Source organism: Pseudophryne corroboree, chromosome 3 (genome assembly GCF_028390025.1).
Source record: "Pseudophryne corroboree isolate aPseCor3 chromosome 3, aPseCor3.hap2, whole genome shotgun sequence".
NCBI classification, from domain to species: Eukaryota; Metazoa; Chordata; class Amphibia; order Anura; family Myobatrachidae; genus Pseudophryne; species Pseudophryne corroboree.
In genome coordinates, this window is record NC_086446.1 from 112,869,156 (window position 1) to 112,879,070 (window position 9,915).

At 41.9% G+C, this 9,915-nt stretch overlaps 37 non-coding genes and 7 pseudogenes across 37 annotated transcripts; all 44 read left to right on the forward strand.

Annotated features, from left to right (window-relative positions):
* The first annotated feature begins 98 nt into the window (after window positions 1-98).
* On the forward strand, window positions 99-217 carry LOC135059688 (5S ribosomal RNA). Its single transcript, XR_010246088.1, has one exon. It is a non-coding gene; the product is annotated as a 5S ribosomal RNA (ribosomal RNA).
* Window positions 218-324: 107 nt separating this feature from the next.
* Window positions 325-443, forward strand: LOC134893500 (5S ribosomal RNA; annotated as a pseudogene).
* A 107-nt stretch (window positions 444-550) lies between these two features.
* LOC135063380 (5S ribosomal RNA) lies at window positions 551-669 on the forward strand. Its single transcript, XR_010249713.1, has one exon. It is a non-coding gene; the product is annotated as a 5S ribosomal RNA (ribosomal RNA).
* A 107-nt stretch (window positions 670-776) lies between these two features.
* LOC135065861 (5S ribosomal RNA) lies at window positions 777-895 on the forward strand. Its single transcript, XR_010252131.1, has one exon. It is a non-coding gene; the product is annotated as a 5S ribosomal RNA (ribosomal RNA).
* Window positions 896-1,002: 107 nt separating this feature from the next.
* Window positions 1,003-1,121, forward strand: LOC134889396 (5S ribosomal RNA; annotated as a pseudogene).
* A 107-nt stretch (window positions 1,122-1,228) lies between these two features.
* On the forward strand, window positions 1,229-1,346 carry LOC135066183 (5S ribosomal RNA). Its single transcript, XR_010252438.1, has one exon. It is a non-coding gene; the product is annotated as a 5S ribosomal RNA (ribosomal RNA).
* A 107-nt stretch (window positions 1,347-1,453) lies between these two features.
* On the forward strand, window positions 1,454-1,572 carry LOC135060387 (5S ribosomal RNA). Its single transcript, XR_010246781.1, has one exon. It is a non-coding gene; the product is annotated as a 5S ribosomal RNA (ribosomal RNA).
* A 107-nt stretch (window positions 1,573-1,679) lies between these two features.
* Window positions 1,680-1,798, forward strand: LOC134900813 (5S ribosomal RNA). The gene has a single exon (XR_010174317.1). It is a non-coding gene; the product is annotated as a 5S ribosomal RNA (ribosomal RNA).
* Window positions 1,799-1,905: 107 nt separating this feature from the next.
* Window positions 1,906-2,024, forward strand: LOC135064801 (5S ribosomal RNA). The gene has a single exon (XR_010251102.1). It is a non-coding gene; the product is annotated as a 5S ribosomal RNA (ribosomal RNA).
* A 107-nt stretch (window positions 2,025-2,131) lies between these two features.
* Window positions 2,132-2,250, forward strand: LOC135058733 (5S ribosomal RNA). Its single transcript, XR_010245157.1, has one exon. It is a non-coding gene; the product is annotated as a 5S ribosomal RNA (ribosomal RNA).
* An 89-nt stretch (window positions 2,251-2,339) lies between these two features.
* LOC135062595 (5S ribosomal RNA) lies at window positions 2,340-2,458 on the forward strand. Its single transcript, XR_010248944.1, has one exon. It is a non-coding gene; the product is annotated as a 5S ribosomal RNA (ribosomal RNA).
* A 107-nt stretch (window positions 2,459-2,565) lies between these two features.
* LOC135059689 (5S ribosomal RNA) lies at window positions 2,566-2,684 on the forward strand. The gene has a single exon (XR_010246089.1). It is a non-coding gene; the product is annotated as a 5S ribosomal RNA (ribosomal RNA).
* A 107-nt stretch (window positions 2,685-2,791) lies between these two features.
* Window positions 2,792-2,910, forward strand: LOC135064150 (5S ribosomal RNA). Its single transcript, XR_010250462.1, has one exon. It is a non-coding gene; the product is annotated as a 5S ribosomal RNA (ribosomal RNA).
* Window positions 2,911-3,017: 107 nt separating this feature from the next.
* Window positions 3,018-3,136, forward strand: LOC134902172 (5S ribosomal RNA). Its single transcript, XR_010175644.1, has one exon. It is a non-coding gene; the product is annotated as a 5S ribosomal RNA (ribosomal RNA).
* Window positions 3,137-3,243: 107 nt separating this feature from the next.
* LOC135070411 (5S ribosomal RNA) lies at window positions 3,244-3,362 on the forward strand. Its single transcript, XR_010256577.1, has one exon. It is a non-coding gene; the product is annotated as a 5S ribosomal RNA (ribosomal RNA).
* Window positions 3,363-3,469: 107 nt separating this feature from the next.
* On the forward strand, window positions 3,470-3,588 carry LOC135066735 (5S ribosomal RNA). Its single transcript, XR_010252976.1, has one exon. It is a non-coding gene; the product is annotated as a 5S ribosomal RNA (ribosomal RNA).
* Window positions 3,589-3,695: 107 nt separating this feature from the next.
* LOC134884975 (5S ribosomal RNA) lies at window positions 3,696-3,814 on the forward strand. The gene has a single exon (XR_010169105.1). It is a non-coding gene; the product is annotated as a 5S ribosomal RNA (ribosomal RNA).
* A 107-nt stretch (window positions 3,815-3,921) lies between these two features.
* Window positions 3,922-4,040, forward strand: LOC135065634 (5S ribosomal RNA). Its single transcript, XR_010251910.1, has one exon. It is a non-coding gene; the product is annotated as a 5S ribosomal RNA (ribosomal RNA).
* Window positions 4,041-4,147: 107 nt separating this feature from the next.
* LOC135064581 (5S ribosomal RNA) lies at window positions 4,148-4,266 on the forward strand. The gene has a single exon (XR_010250887.1). It is a non-coding gene; the product is annotated as a 5S ribosomal RNA (ribosomal RNA).
* Window positions 4,267-4,373: 107 nt separating this feature from the next.
* LOC135065772 (5S ribosomal RNA) lies at window positions 4,374-4,492 on the forward strand. The gene has a single exon (XR_010252044.1). It is a non-coding gene; the product is annotated as a 5S ribosomal RNA (ribosomal RNA).
* A 107-nt stretch (window positions 4,493-4,599) lies between these two features.
* Window positions 4,600-4,718, forward strand: LOC135065873 (5S ribosomal RNA). The gene has a single exon (XR_010252143.1). It is a non-coding gene; the product is annotated as a 5S ribosomal RNA (ribosomal RNA).
* Window positions 4,719-4,825: 107 nt separating this feature from the next.
* LOC135058987 (5S ribosomal RNA) lies at window positions 4,826-4,944 on the forward strand. The gene has a single exon (XR_010245407.1). It is a non-coding gene; the product is annotated as a 5S ribosomal RNA (ribosomal RNA).
* A 107-nt stretch (window positions 4,945-5,051) lies between these two features.
* On the forward strand, window positions 5,052-5,170 carry LOC134895635 (5S ribosomal RNA; annotated as a pseudogene).
* A 107-nt stretch (window positions 5,171-5,277) lies between these two features.
* On the forward strand, window positions 5,278-5,396 carry LOC134884976 (5S ribosomal RNA). Its single transcript, XR_010169106.1, has one exon. It is a non-coding gene; the product is annotated as a 5S ribosomal RNA (ribosomal RNA).
* Window positions 5,397-5,503: 107 nt separating this feature from the next.
* LOC135070218 (5S ribosomal RNA) lies at window positions 5,504-5,622 on the forward strand. Its single transcript, XR_010256389.1, has one exon. It is a non-coding gene; the product is annotated as a 5S ribosomal RNA (ribosomal RNA).
* Window positions 5,623-5,729: 107 nt separating this feature from the next.
* On the forward strand, window positions 5,730-5,848 carry LOC135065697 (5S ribosomal RNA). The gene has a single exon (XR_010251971.1). It is a non-coding gene; the product is annotated as a 5S ribosomal RNA (ribosomal RNA).
* Window positions 5,849-5,955: 107 nt separating this feature from the next.
* LOC135059690 (5S ribosomal RNA) lies at window positions 5,956-6,074 on the forward strand. Its single transcript, XR_010246090.1, has one exon. It is a non-coding gene; the product is annotated as a 5S ribosomal RNA (ribosomal RNA).
* A 107-nt stretch (window positions 6,075-6,181) lies between these two features.
* On the forward strand, window positions 6,182-6,300 carry LOC135066414 (5S ribosomal RNA). The gene has a single exon (XR_010252662.1). It is a non-coding gene; the product is annotated as a 5S ribosomal RNA (ribosomal RNA).
* A 107-nt stretch (window positions 6,301-6,407) lies between these two features.
* LOC134888540 (5S ribosomal RNA) lies at window positions 6,408-6,526 on the forward strand (annotated as a pseudogene).
* Window positions 6,527-6,633: 107 nt separating this feature from the next.
* Window positions 6,634-6,752, forward strand: LOC134889045 (5S ribosomal RNA; annotated as a pseudogene).
* Window positions 6,753-6,859: 107 nt separating this feature from the next.
* LOC134888750 (5S ribosomal RNA) lies at window positions 6,860-6,978 on the forward strand (annotated as a pseudogene).
* A 107-nt stretch (window positions 6,979-7,085) lies between these two features.
* On the forward strand, window positions 7,086-7,204 carry LOC134889398 (5S ribosomal RNA; annotated as a pseudogene).
* Window positions 7,205-7,311: 107 nt separating this feature from the next.
* On the forward strand, window positions 7,312-7,429 carry LOC135066184 (5S ribosomal RNA). Its single transcript, XR_010252439.1, has one exon. It is a non-coding gene; the product is annotated as a 5S ribosomal RNA (ribosomal RNA).
* Window positions 7,430-7,536: 107 nt separating this feature from the next.
* On the forward strand, window positions 7,537-7,655 carry LOC135060388 (5S ribosomal RNA). The gene has a single exon (XR_010246782.1). It is a non-coding gene; the product is annotated as a 5S ribosomal RNA (ribosomal RNA).
* A 107-nt stretch (window positions 7,656-7,762) lies between these two features.
* LOC134900815 (5S ribosomal RNA) lies at window positions 7,763-7,881 on the forward strand. Its single transcript, XR_010174319.1, has one exon. It is a non-coding gene; the product is annotated as a 5S ribosomal RNA (ribosomal RNA).
* A 107-nt stretch (window positions 7,882-7,988) lies between these two features.
* Window positions 7,989-8,107, forward strand: LOC135061392 (5S ribosomal RNA). Its single transcript, XR_010247775.1, has one exon. It is a non-coding gene; the product is annotated as a 5S ribosomal RNA (ribosomal RNA).
* A 107-nt stretch (window positions 8,108-8,214) lies between these two features.
* On the forward strand, window positions 8,215-8,333 carry LOC135058735 (5S ribosomal RNA). Its single transcript, XR_010245158.1, has one exon. It is a non-coding gene; the product is annotated as a 5S ribosomal RNA (ribosomal RNA).
* A 107-nt stretch (window positions 8,334-8,440) lies between these two features.
* Window positions 8,441-8,559, forward strand: LOC134902174 (5S ribosomal RNA). The gene has a single exon (XR_010175645.1). It is a non-coding gene; the product is annotated as a 5S ribosomal RNA (ribosomal RNA).
* A 107-nt stretch (window positions 8,560-8,666) lies between these two features.
* LOC135070412 (5S ribosomal RNA) lies at window positions 8,667-8,785 on the forward strand. The gene has a single exon (XR_010256578.1). It is a non-coding gene; the product is annotated as a 5S ribosomal RNA (ribosomal RNA).
* A 107-nt stretch (window positions 8,786-8,892) lies between these two features.
* On the forward strand, window positions 8,893-9,011 carry LOC135066736 (5S ribosomal RNA). The gene has a single exon (XR_010252977.1). It is a non-coding gene; the product is annotated as a 5S ribosomal RNA (ribosomal RNA).
* Window positions 9,012-9,118: 107 nt separating this feature from the next.
* LOC134884977 (5S ribosomal RNA) lies at window positions 9,119-9,237 on the forward strand. Its single transcript, XR_010169107.1, has one exon. It is a non-coding gene; the product is annotated as a 5S ribosomal RNA (ribosomal RNA).
* Window positions 9,238-9,344: 107 nt separating this feature from the next.
* On the forward strand, window positions 9,345-9,463 carry LOC135065635 (5S ribosomal RNA). Its single transcript, XR_010251911.1, has one exon. It is a non-coding gene; the product is annotated as a 5S ribosomal RNA (ribosomal RNA).
* Window positions 9,464-9,570: 107 nt separating this feature from the next.
* On the forward strand, window positions 9,571-9,689 carry LOC135064582 (5S ribosomal RNA). Its single transcript, XR_010250888.1, has one exon. It is a non-coding gene; the product is annotated as a 5S ribosomal RNA (ribosomal RNA).
* Window positions 9,690-9,796: 107 nt separating this feature from the next.
* Window positions 9,797-9,915, forward strand: LOC135065775 (5S ribosomal RNA). The gene has a single exon (XR_010252045.1). It is a non-coding gene; the product is annotated as a 5S ribosomal RNA (ribosomal RNA).

The window sequence follows — 9,915 nt, forward strand, 5'->3', positions numbered from 1 at the left end:
TGCCAACACCGTTCTGTTGATGCATTCCATTTTCAAATGTATTCATTTATGAACCAGTAGTTAGAAGTAGAAAAGTTCTAACAGAAACCAGAAAGTTCATCTACAGCAACACCACACTGGATACGCCCAATCTCATCTGATCTTGGAAGCTAAGCAGTGTTGGGCCTGGTTAGTACTTGGATGGGAGACCACCTGGGAATACAAGGTGCTGTAGATATTTTTATACTGCCAACACCGTTCTGTTGATGCATTCCATTTTCAAACGTATTCATTTATGAACCAGTAGTTAGAAGTAGAAAAGTTCTAACAGAAACCACAAAGCTCATCTTCAGCTACACCGCACTGGATACGCCCAATCTCATCTGATCTTGGAAGCTAAGCAGTGTTTAGCCTGGTTAGTACTTGGATGGGAGACCACCTGGGAATACAAGGTGCTGTAGATATTTTTATACTGCCAACACCGTTCTGTTGATGCATTCCATTTTCAAACGTGTTCATTTATGAACCAGTAGTTAGAAGTAGAAAAGTTCTAACAGAAACCACAAAGCTAATCTACAGCCACACCACACTGGATACGCCCAATCTCATCTGATCTTGGAAGCTAAGCAGTGTTGGGCCTGGTTAGTACTTGGATGGGAGACCACCTGGGAATACAAGGTGCTGCAGATATTTTTATACTGCCAACACCGTTCTGTTGATGCATTCCATTTTCAAACGTTTTCATTTATGAACCAGTAGTTAGAAGTAGAAAAGTTCTAACAGAAACCACAAAGCTCATCTACAGCCACACCACACTGGATACGCCCAATCTCATCTGATCTTGGAAGCTAAGCAGTGTTGGGCCTGGTTAGTACTTGGATGGGAGACCACCTGGGAATACAAGGTGCTGTAGATATTTTTATACTGCCAACACCGTTCTGTTGATGCATTCCATTTTCAAACGTTTTCATTTATGAACCAGTAGTTAGAAGTAGAAAAGTTCTAACAGAAACCACAAAGCTCATCTACAGCCACAGCACACTGGATACGCCCAATCTCATCTGATCTTGGAAGATAAGCAGTGTTGGGCCTGGTTATTACTTGGATGGGAGACCACCTGGGAATACAAGGTGCTGTAGATATTTTTATACTGCCAACACCGTTCTGTTGATGCATTCCATTTTCAAACGTATTCATTTATGAACCAGTAGTTAGAAGTAGAAAAGTTCTAACAGAAACCAGAAAGTTCATCTACAGCAACACCACACTGGATACGCCCAATCTCATCTGATCTTGGAAGCTAAGCAGTGTTGGGCCTGGTTAGTACTTGGATGGGAGACCACCTGGGAATACAAGTGCTGTAGATATTTTTATACTGCCAACACCGGTCTGTTGATGCATTCCATTTTCAAACGTTTTCATTTATGAACCAGTAGTTAGAAGTAGAAAAGTTCTAACAGAAACCACAAAGCTCATCTACAGCCACACCACACTGGATACGCCCAATCTCATCTGATCTTGGAAGCTAAGCAGTGTTGGGCCTGGTTAGTACTTGGATGGGAGACCACCTAGGAATACAAGGTGCTGTAGATATTTTTATACTGCCAACACCGTTCTGTTGATGCATTCCATTTTCAAACGTATTCATTTATGAACCAGTAGTTAGAAGTAGAAAAGTTCTAACAGAAACCACAAAGCTCATCTACAGCCACACCGCACTGGATACGCCCAATCTCATCTGATCTTGGAAGCTAAGCAGTGTTGGGCCTGGTTAGTACTTGGATGGGAGACCACCTGGGAATACAAGGTGCTGTAGATATTTTTATACTGCCAACACCGTTCTATTGATGCATTCCATTTTCAAACGTATTCATTTATGAACCAGTAGTTAGAAGTAGAAAAGTTCTAACAGAAACCACAAAGCTCATCTACAGCCACACCACACTGGATACGCCCAATCTCATCTGATCTTGGAAACTAAGCAGTGTTGGGCCTGGTTAGTACTTGGATGGGAGACCACCTGGGAATACAAGGTGCTGTAGATATTTTTATACTGCAAACACCGTTCTGTTGATGCATTCCATTTTCAAACGTATTCATTTATGAACCAGTAGTTAGAAGTAGAAAAGTTCTAACAGAAACCACAAAGCTCATCTACAGCCACACCACACTGGATACGCCCAATCTCATCTGATCTTGGAAGCTAAGCAGTGTTGGGCCTGGTTAGTACTTGGATGGGAAACCACCTGGGAATACAAGGTGCTGTAGATATTTTTATACTGCCAACACCGTTCTGTTGATGCATTCCTTATGAACCAGTAGTTAGAAGTAGAAAAGTTCTAACAGAAACCACAAAGCTCATCTACAGCCACACCGCACTGGATACGCCCAATCTCATCTGATCTTGAAAGCTAAGCAGTGTTGGGCCTGGTTAGTACTTGGATGGGAGACCACCTGGGAATACATGGTGCTGTAGATATTTTTATACTGCCAACACCGTTCTGTTGATGCATTCCATTTTAAAACGTATTCATTTATGAACCAGTAGTTAGAAGTAGAAAAGTTCTAACAGAAACCAGAAAGTTCATCTACAGCAACACCACACTGGATACGCCCAATCTCATCTGATCTTGGAAGCTAAGCAGTGTTGGGCCTGGTTAGTACTTGGATGGGAGACCACCTGGGAATACAAGGTGCTGTAGATATTTTTATACTGCCAACACCGTTCTGTTGATGCATTCCATTTTCAAACGTATTCATTTATGAACCAGTAGTTAGAAGTAGAAAAGTTCTAACAGAAACCACAAAGCTCATCTACAGCCACACCGCACTGGATACGCCCAATCTCATCTGATCTTGGAAGCTAAGCAGTGTTGGGTCCGGTTAGTACTTGGATGGGAGACCACCTGGGAATACAAGGTGCTGTAGATATTTTTATACTGCCAGCACCGTTCTGTTGATGCATTCCATTTTCAAACGTATTCATTTATGAACCAGTAGTTAGAAGTAGAAAAGTTCTAACATAAACCACAAAGCTCATCTACAGCCACACCACACTGGATACGCCCAATCTCATCTGATCTTGGAAGCTAAGCAGTGTTGGGCTTGGTTAGTACTTGGATGGGAGACCACCTGGGAATACAAGGTGCTGTAGATATTTTTATACTGCCAACACCGTTCTGTTGATGCATTCCATTTTCAAACGTATTCATTTATGAACCAGTAGTTAGAAGTAGAAAAGTTCTAACAGAAACCTTAAAGCTCATCTACAGCCACACCACACTGGATACGCCCAATCTCATCTGATCTTGGAAGCTAAGCAGTGTTGGGCCTGGTTAGTTCTTGGATGGGAGGCCACCTGGGAATACAAGGTGCTGTAGATATTTTTATACTGCCAACACCGTTCTGTTGATGCATTCCATTTTCAAACGTATTAATTTATGAACCAGTAGTTAGAAGTAGAAAAGTTCTAACAAAAACCACAAAGCTCATCTACAGCCACACCACACTGGATACGCTCAATCTCATCTGATCTTGGAAGCTAAGCAGTGTTGGGCCTGGTTAGTACTTGGATGGGAGATCACCTGGGAATACAAGGTGCTGTAGATATTTTTATTCTACCAACACCGTTCTGTTGATGCATTCCATTTTCAAACGTATTCATTTATGAACCAGTAGTTAGAAGTAGAAAAGTTCTAACAGAAACCACAAAGCTCATCTACAGCCACAGTACACTGGATACGCCCAATCTCATCTGATCTTGGAAGCTAAGCAGTGTTGGGCCTGGTTAGTACTTGGATGGGAGACCACCTGGGAATACAAGGTGCTGTAGATATTTTTATACTGCCAACACCGGTCTGTTGATGCATTCCATTTTCAAACGTTTTCATTTATGAACCAGTAGTTAGAAGTAGAAAAGTTCTAACAGAAACCACAAAGCTCATCTACAGCCACACCACACTGGGTACGCCCAATCTCATCTGATCTTGGAAGCTAAGCAGTGTTGGGCCTGGTTAGTACTTGGATGGGAGACCACCTAGGAATACAAGGTGCTGTAGATATTTTTATACTGCCAACACCGTTCTGTTGATGCATTCAATTTTCAAATCTATTCATTTATGAACCAGTAGTTAGAAGTAGAAAAGTTCTAACAGAAACCAGAAAGTTCATCTACAGCAACACCACACTGGATATGCCCAATCTCATCTGATCTTGGAAGCTAAGCAGTGTTGGGCCTGGTTAGTACTTGGATGGGAGACCACCTGGGAATACAAGGTGCTGTAGATATTTTTATACTGCCAACACCGTTCTGTTGATGCATTCCATTTTCAAACGTATTCATTTATGAACCAGTAGTTAGAAGTAGAAAAGTTCTAACAGAAACCACAAAGCTCATCTACAGCCACACCACACTGGATACGCCCAATCTCATCTGATCTTGGAAGCTAAGCAGTGTTGGGCCTGGTTAGTACTTGGATGGGAGACCACCTGGGAATACAAGGTTCTGTAGATATTTTTATACTGCCAACACCGTTCTGTTGATGCATTCCATTTTCAAACGTATTCATTTATGAACCAGTAGTTAGAAGTAGAAAAGTTCTAACAGAAACCACAAAGCTCATCTACAGCCACACCACACTGGATACGCCCAATCTCATCTGATCTTGGAAGCTAAGCAGTGTTGGGCCTGGTTAGTACTTGGATGGGAGACCACCTGGGAATACAAGGTGCTGTAGATATTTTTATACTGCCAACACCGTTCTGTTGATGCATTCCATTTTCAAACGTATTAATTTATGAACCAGTAGTTAGAAGTAGAAAAGTTCTAACAAAAACCACAAAGCTCATCTACAGCCACACCACACTGGATATGCCCAATCTCATCTGATCTTGGAAGCTAAGCAGTGTTGGGCCTGGTTAGTACTTGGATGGGAGACCACCTGGGAATACAAGGTGCTGTAGATATTTTTATTCTACCAACACCGTTCTGTTGATGCATTCCATTTTCAAACGTATTCATTTATGAACCAGTAGTTAGAAGTAGAAAAGTTCTAACAGAAACCAGAAAGTTCATCTACAGCAACACCACACTGGATACGCCCAATCTCATCTGATCTTGGAAGCTAAGCAATGTTGGGCCTGGTTAGTACTTGGATGGGAGACCACCCAGTGATACAAGGTGCTGTAGATATTTTTATACTGCCAACACCGTTCTGTTGATGCATTCCATTTTCAAACGTTTTCATTTATGAACCAGTAGTTAGAAGTAGAAAAGTTCTAACAGAAACCACAAAACTCATCTACAGCCACAGTACACTGGATACGCCCAATCTCATCTGATCTTGGAAGCTAAGCAGTGTTGGGCCTGGTTAGTACTTGGATGGGAGACCACCTGGGAATACAAGGTGCTGTAGATATTTTTATACTGCCAACACCGGTCTGTTGATGCATTCCATTTTCAAACGTTTTCATTTATGAACCAGTAGTTAGATGTAGAAAAGTTCTAACAGAAACCACAAAGCTCATCTACAGCCACACCACACTGGGTACGCCCAATCTCATCTGATCTTGGAAGCTAAGCAGTGTTGGACCTGGTTAGTACTTGGATGGGAGACCACCTAGGAATACAAGGTGCTGTAGATATTTTTATACTGCCAACACCGTTCTGTTGATGCATTCAATTTTCAAATCTATTCATTTATGAACCAGTAGTTAGAAGTAGAAAAGTTCTAACAGAAACCAGAAAATTCATCTACAGCAACACCACACTGGATACGCCCAATCTCATCTGATCTTGGAAGCTAAGCAGTGTTGGGCCTGGTTAGTACTTGGATGGGAGACCACCTAGGAATACAAGGTGCTGTAGATATTTTTATACTGCCAACACCGTTCTGTTGATGCATTCCATTTTCAAATGTATTCATTTATGAACCAGTAGTTAGAAGTAGAAAAGTTCTAACAGAAACCAGAAAGTTCATCTACAGCAACACCACACTGGATACGCCCAATCTCATCTGATCTTGGAAGCTAAGCAGTGTTGGGCCTGGTTAGTACTTGGATGGGAGACCACCTGGGAATACAAGGTGCTGTAGATATTTTTATACTGCCAACACCGTTCTGTTGATGCATTCCATTTTCAAACGTATTCATTTATGAACCAGTAGTTAGAAGTAGAAAAGTTCTAACAGAAACCACAAAGCTCATCTTCAGCTACACCGCACTGGATACGCCCAATCTCATCTGATCTTGGAAGCTAAGCAGTGTTGGGCCTGGTTAGTACTTGGATGGGAGACCACCTGGGAATACAAGGTGCTGTAGATATTTTTATACTGCCAACACCGTTCTGTTGATGCATTCCATTTTCAAACGTGTTCATTTATGAACCAGTAGTTAGAAGTAGAAAAGTTCTAACAGAAACCACAAAGCTCATCTACAGCCACACCACACTGGATACGCCCAATCTCATCTGATCTTGGAAGCTAAGCAGTGTTGGGGCTGGTTAGTACTTGGATGGGAGACCACCTGGGAATACAAGGTGCTGCAGATATTTTTATACTGCCAACACCGTTCTGTTGATGCATTCCATTTTCAAACGTTTTCATTTATGAACCAGTAGTTAGAAGTAGAAAAGTTCTAACAGAAACCACAAAGCTCATCTACAGCCACACCACACTGGATACGCCCAATCTCATCTGATCTTGGAAGCTAAGTAGTGTTGGGCCTGGTTAGTACTTGGATGGGAGACCACCAGGTAATACAAGGTGCTGTAGATATTTTTATACTGCCAACACCGTTCTGTTGATGCATTCCATTTTCAAATGTATTCATTTATGAACCAGTAGTTAGAAGTAGAAAAGTTCTAACAGAAACAACAAAGCTCATCTACAGCCACAGCACACTGGATACGCCCAATCTCATCTAATCTTGGAAGCTAAGCAGTGTTGGGCCTGGTTAGTACTTGGATGGGAGACCACCTGGGAATACAAGGTGCTGTAGATATTTTTATACTGCCAACACCGTTCTGTTGATGCATTCCATTTTCAAACGTTTTCATTTATGAACCAGTAGTTAGAAGTAGAAAAGTTCTAACAGAAACCACAAAGCTCATCTACAGCCACAGCACACTGGATACGCCCAATCTCATCTGATCTTGGAAGATAAGCAGTGTTGGGCCTGGTTATTACTTGGATGGGAGACCACCTGGGAATACAAGGTGCTGTAGATATTTTTATACTGCCAACACCGTTCTGTTGATGCATTCCATTTTCAAACGTATTCATTTATGAACCAGTAGTTAGAAGTAGAAAAGTTCTAACAGAAACCAGAAAGTTCATCTACAGCAACACCACACTGGATACGCCCAATCTCATCTGATCTTGGAAGCTAAGCAGTGTTGGGCCTGGTTAGTACTTGGATGGGAGACCACCTGGGAATACAAGTGCTGTAGATATTTTTATACTGCCAACACCGGTCTGTTGATGCATTCCATTTTCAAACGTTTTCATTTATGAACCAGTAGTTAGAAGTAGAAAAGTTCTAACAGAAACCACAAAGCTCATCTACAGCCACACCACACTGGATACGCCCAATCTCATCTGATCTTGGAAGCTAAGCAGTGTTGGGCCTGGTTAGTACTTGGATGGGAGACCACCTAGGAATACAAGGTGCTGTAGATATTTTTATACTGCCAACACCGTTCTGTTGATGCATTCCATTTTCAAACGTATTCATTTATGAACCAGTAGTTAGAAGTAGAAAAGTTCTAACAGAAACCACAAAGCTCATCTACAGCCACACCGCACTGGATACGCCCAATCTCATCTGATCTTGGAAGCTAAGCAGTGTTGGGCCTGGTTAGTACTTGGATGGGAGACCACCTGGGAATACAAGGTGCTGTAGATATTTTTATACTGCCAACACCGTTCTATTGATGCATTCCATTTTCAAACGTATTCATTTATGAACCAGTAGTTAGAAGTAGAAAAGTTCTAACAGAAACCACAAAGCTCATCTACTGCCACACCACACTGGATACGCCCAATCTCATCTGATCTTGGAAGCTAAGCAGTGTTGGGCCTGGTTAGTACTTGGATGGGAGACCACCTGGGAATACAAGGTGCTGTAGATATTTTTATACTGCCAACACCGTTCTGTTGATGCATTCCATTTTCAAACGTATTCATTTATGAACCAGTAGTTAGAAGTAGAAAAGTTCTAACAGAAACCACAAAGCTCATCTACAGCCACACCACACTGGATACGCCCAATCTCATCTGATCTTGGAAGCTAAGCAGTGTTGGGCCTGGTTAGTACTTGGATGGGAAACCACCTGGGAATACAAGGTGCTGTAGATATTTTTATACTGCCAGCACCGTTCTGTTGATGCATTCCATTTTCAAACGTATTCATTTATGAACCAGTAGTTAGAAGTAGAAAAGTTCTAACATAAACCACAAAGCTCATCTACAGCCACACCACACTGGATACGCCCAATCTCATCTGATCTTGGAAGCTAAGCAGTGTTGGGCTTGGTTAGTACTTGGATGGGAGACCACCTGGGAATACAAGGTGCTGTAGATATTTTTATACTGCCAACACCGTTCTGTTGATGCATTCCATTTTCAAACGTATTCATTTATGAACCAGTAGTTAGAAGTAGAAAAGTTCTAACAGAAACCTTAAAGCTCATCTACAGCCACACCACACTGGATACGCCCAATCTCATCTGATCTTGGAAGCTAAGCAGTGTTGGGCCTGGTTAGTTCTTGGATGGGAGGCCACCTGGGAATACAAGGTGCTGTAGATATTTTTATACTGCCAACACCGTTCTGTTGATGCATTCCATTTTCAAACGTATTAATTTATGAACCAGTAGTTAGAAGTAGAAAAGTTCTAACAAAAACCACAAAGCTCATCTACAGCCACACCACACTGGATACGCTCAATCTCATCTGATCTTGGAAGCTAAGCAGTGTTGGGCCTGGTTAGTACTTGGATGGGAGATCACCTGGGAATACAAGGTGCTGTAGATATTTTTATTCTACCAACACCGTTCTGTTGATGCATTCCATTTTCAAACGTATTCATTTATGAACCAGTAGTTAGAAGTAGAAAAGTTCTAACAGAAACCACAAAGCTCATCTACAGCCACAGTACACTGGATACGCCCAATCTCATCTGATCTTGGAAGCTAAGCAGTGTTGGGCCTGGTTAGTACTTGGATGGGAGACCACCTGGGAATACAAGGTGCTGTAGATATTTTTATACTGCCAACACCGGTCTGTTGATGCATTCCATTTTCAAACGTTTTCATTTATGAACCAGTAGTTAGAAGTAGAAAAGTTCTAACAGAAACCACAAAGCTCATCTACAGCCACACCACACTGGGTACGCCCAATCTCATCTGATCTTGGAAGCTAAGCAGTGTTGGGCCTGGTTAGTACTTGGATGGGAGACCACCTAGGAATACAAGGTGCTGTAGATATTTTTATACTGCCAACACCGTTCTGTTGATGCATTCAATTTTCAAATCTATTCATTTATGAACCAGTAGTTAGAAGTAGAAAAGTTCTAACAGAAACCAGAAAGTTCATCTACAGCAACACCACACTGGATATGCCCAATCTCATCTGATCTTGGAAGCTAAGCAGTGTTGGGCCTGGTTAGTACTTGGATGGGAGACCACCTGGGAATACAAGGTGCTGTAGATATTTTTATACTGCCAACACCGTTCTGTTGATGCATTCCATTTTCAAACGTATTCATTTATGAACCAGTAGTTAGAAGTAGAAAAGTTCTAACAGAAACCACAAAGCTCATCTACAGCCACACCACACTGGATACGCCCAATCTCATCTGATCTTGGAAGCTAAGCAGTGTTGGGCCTGGTTAGTACTTGGATGGGAGACCACCTGGGAATACAAGGTTCTGTAGATA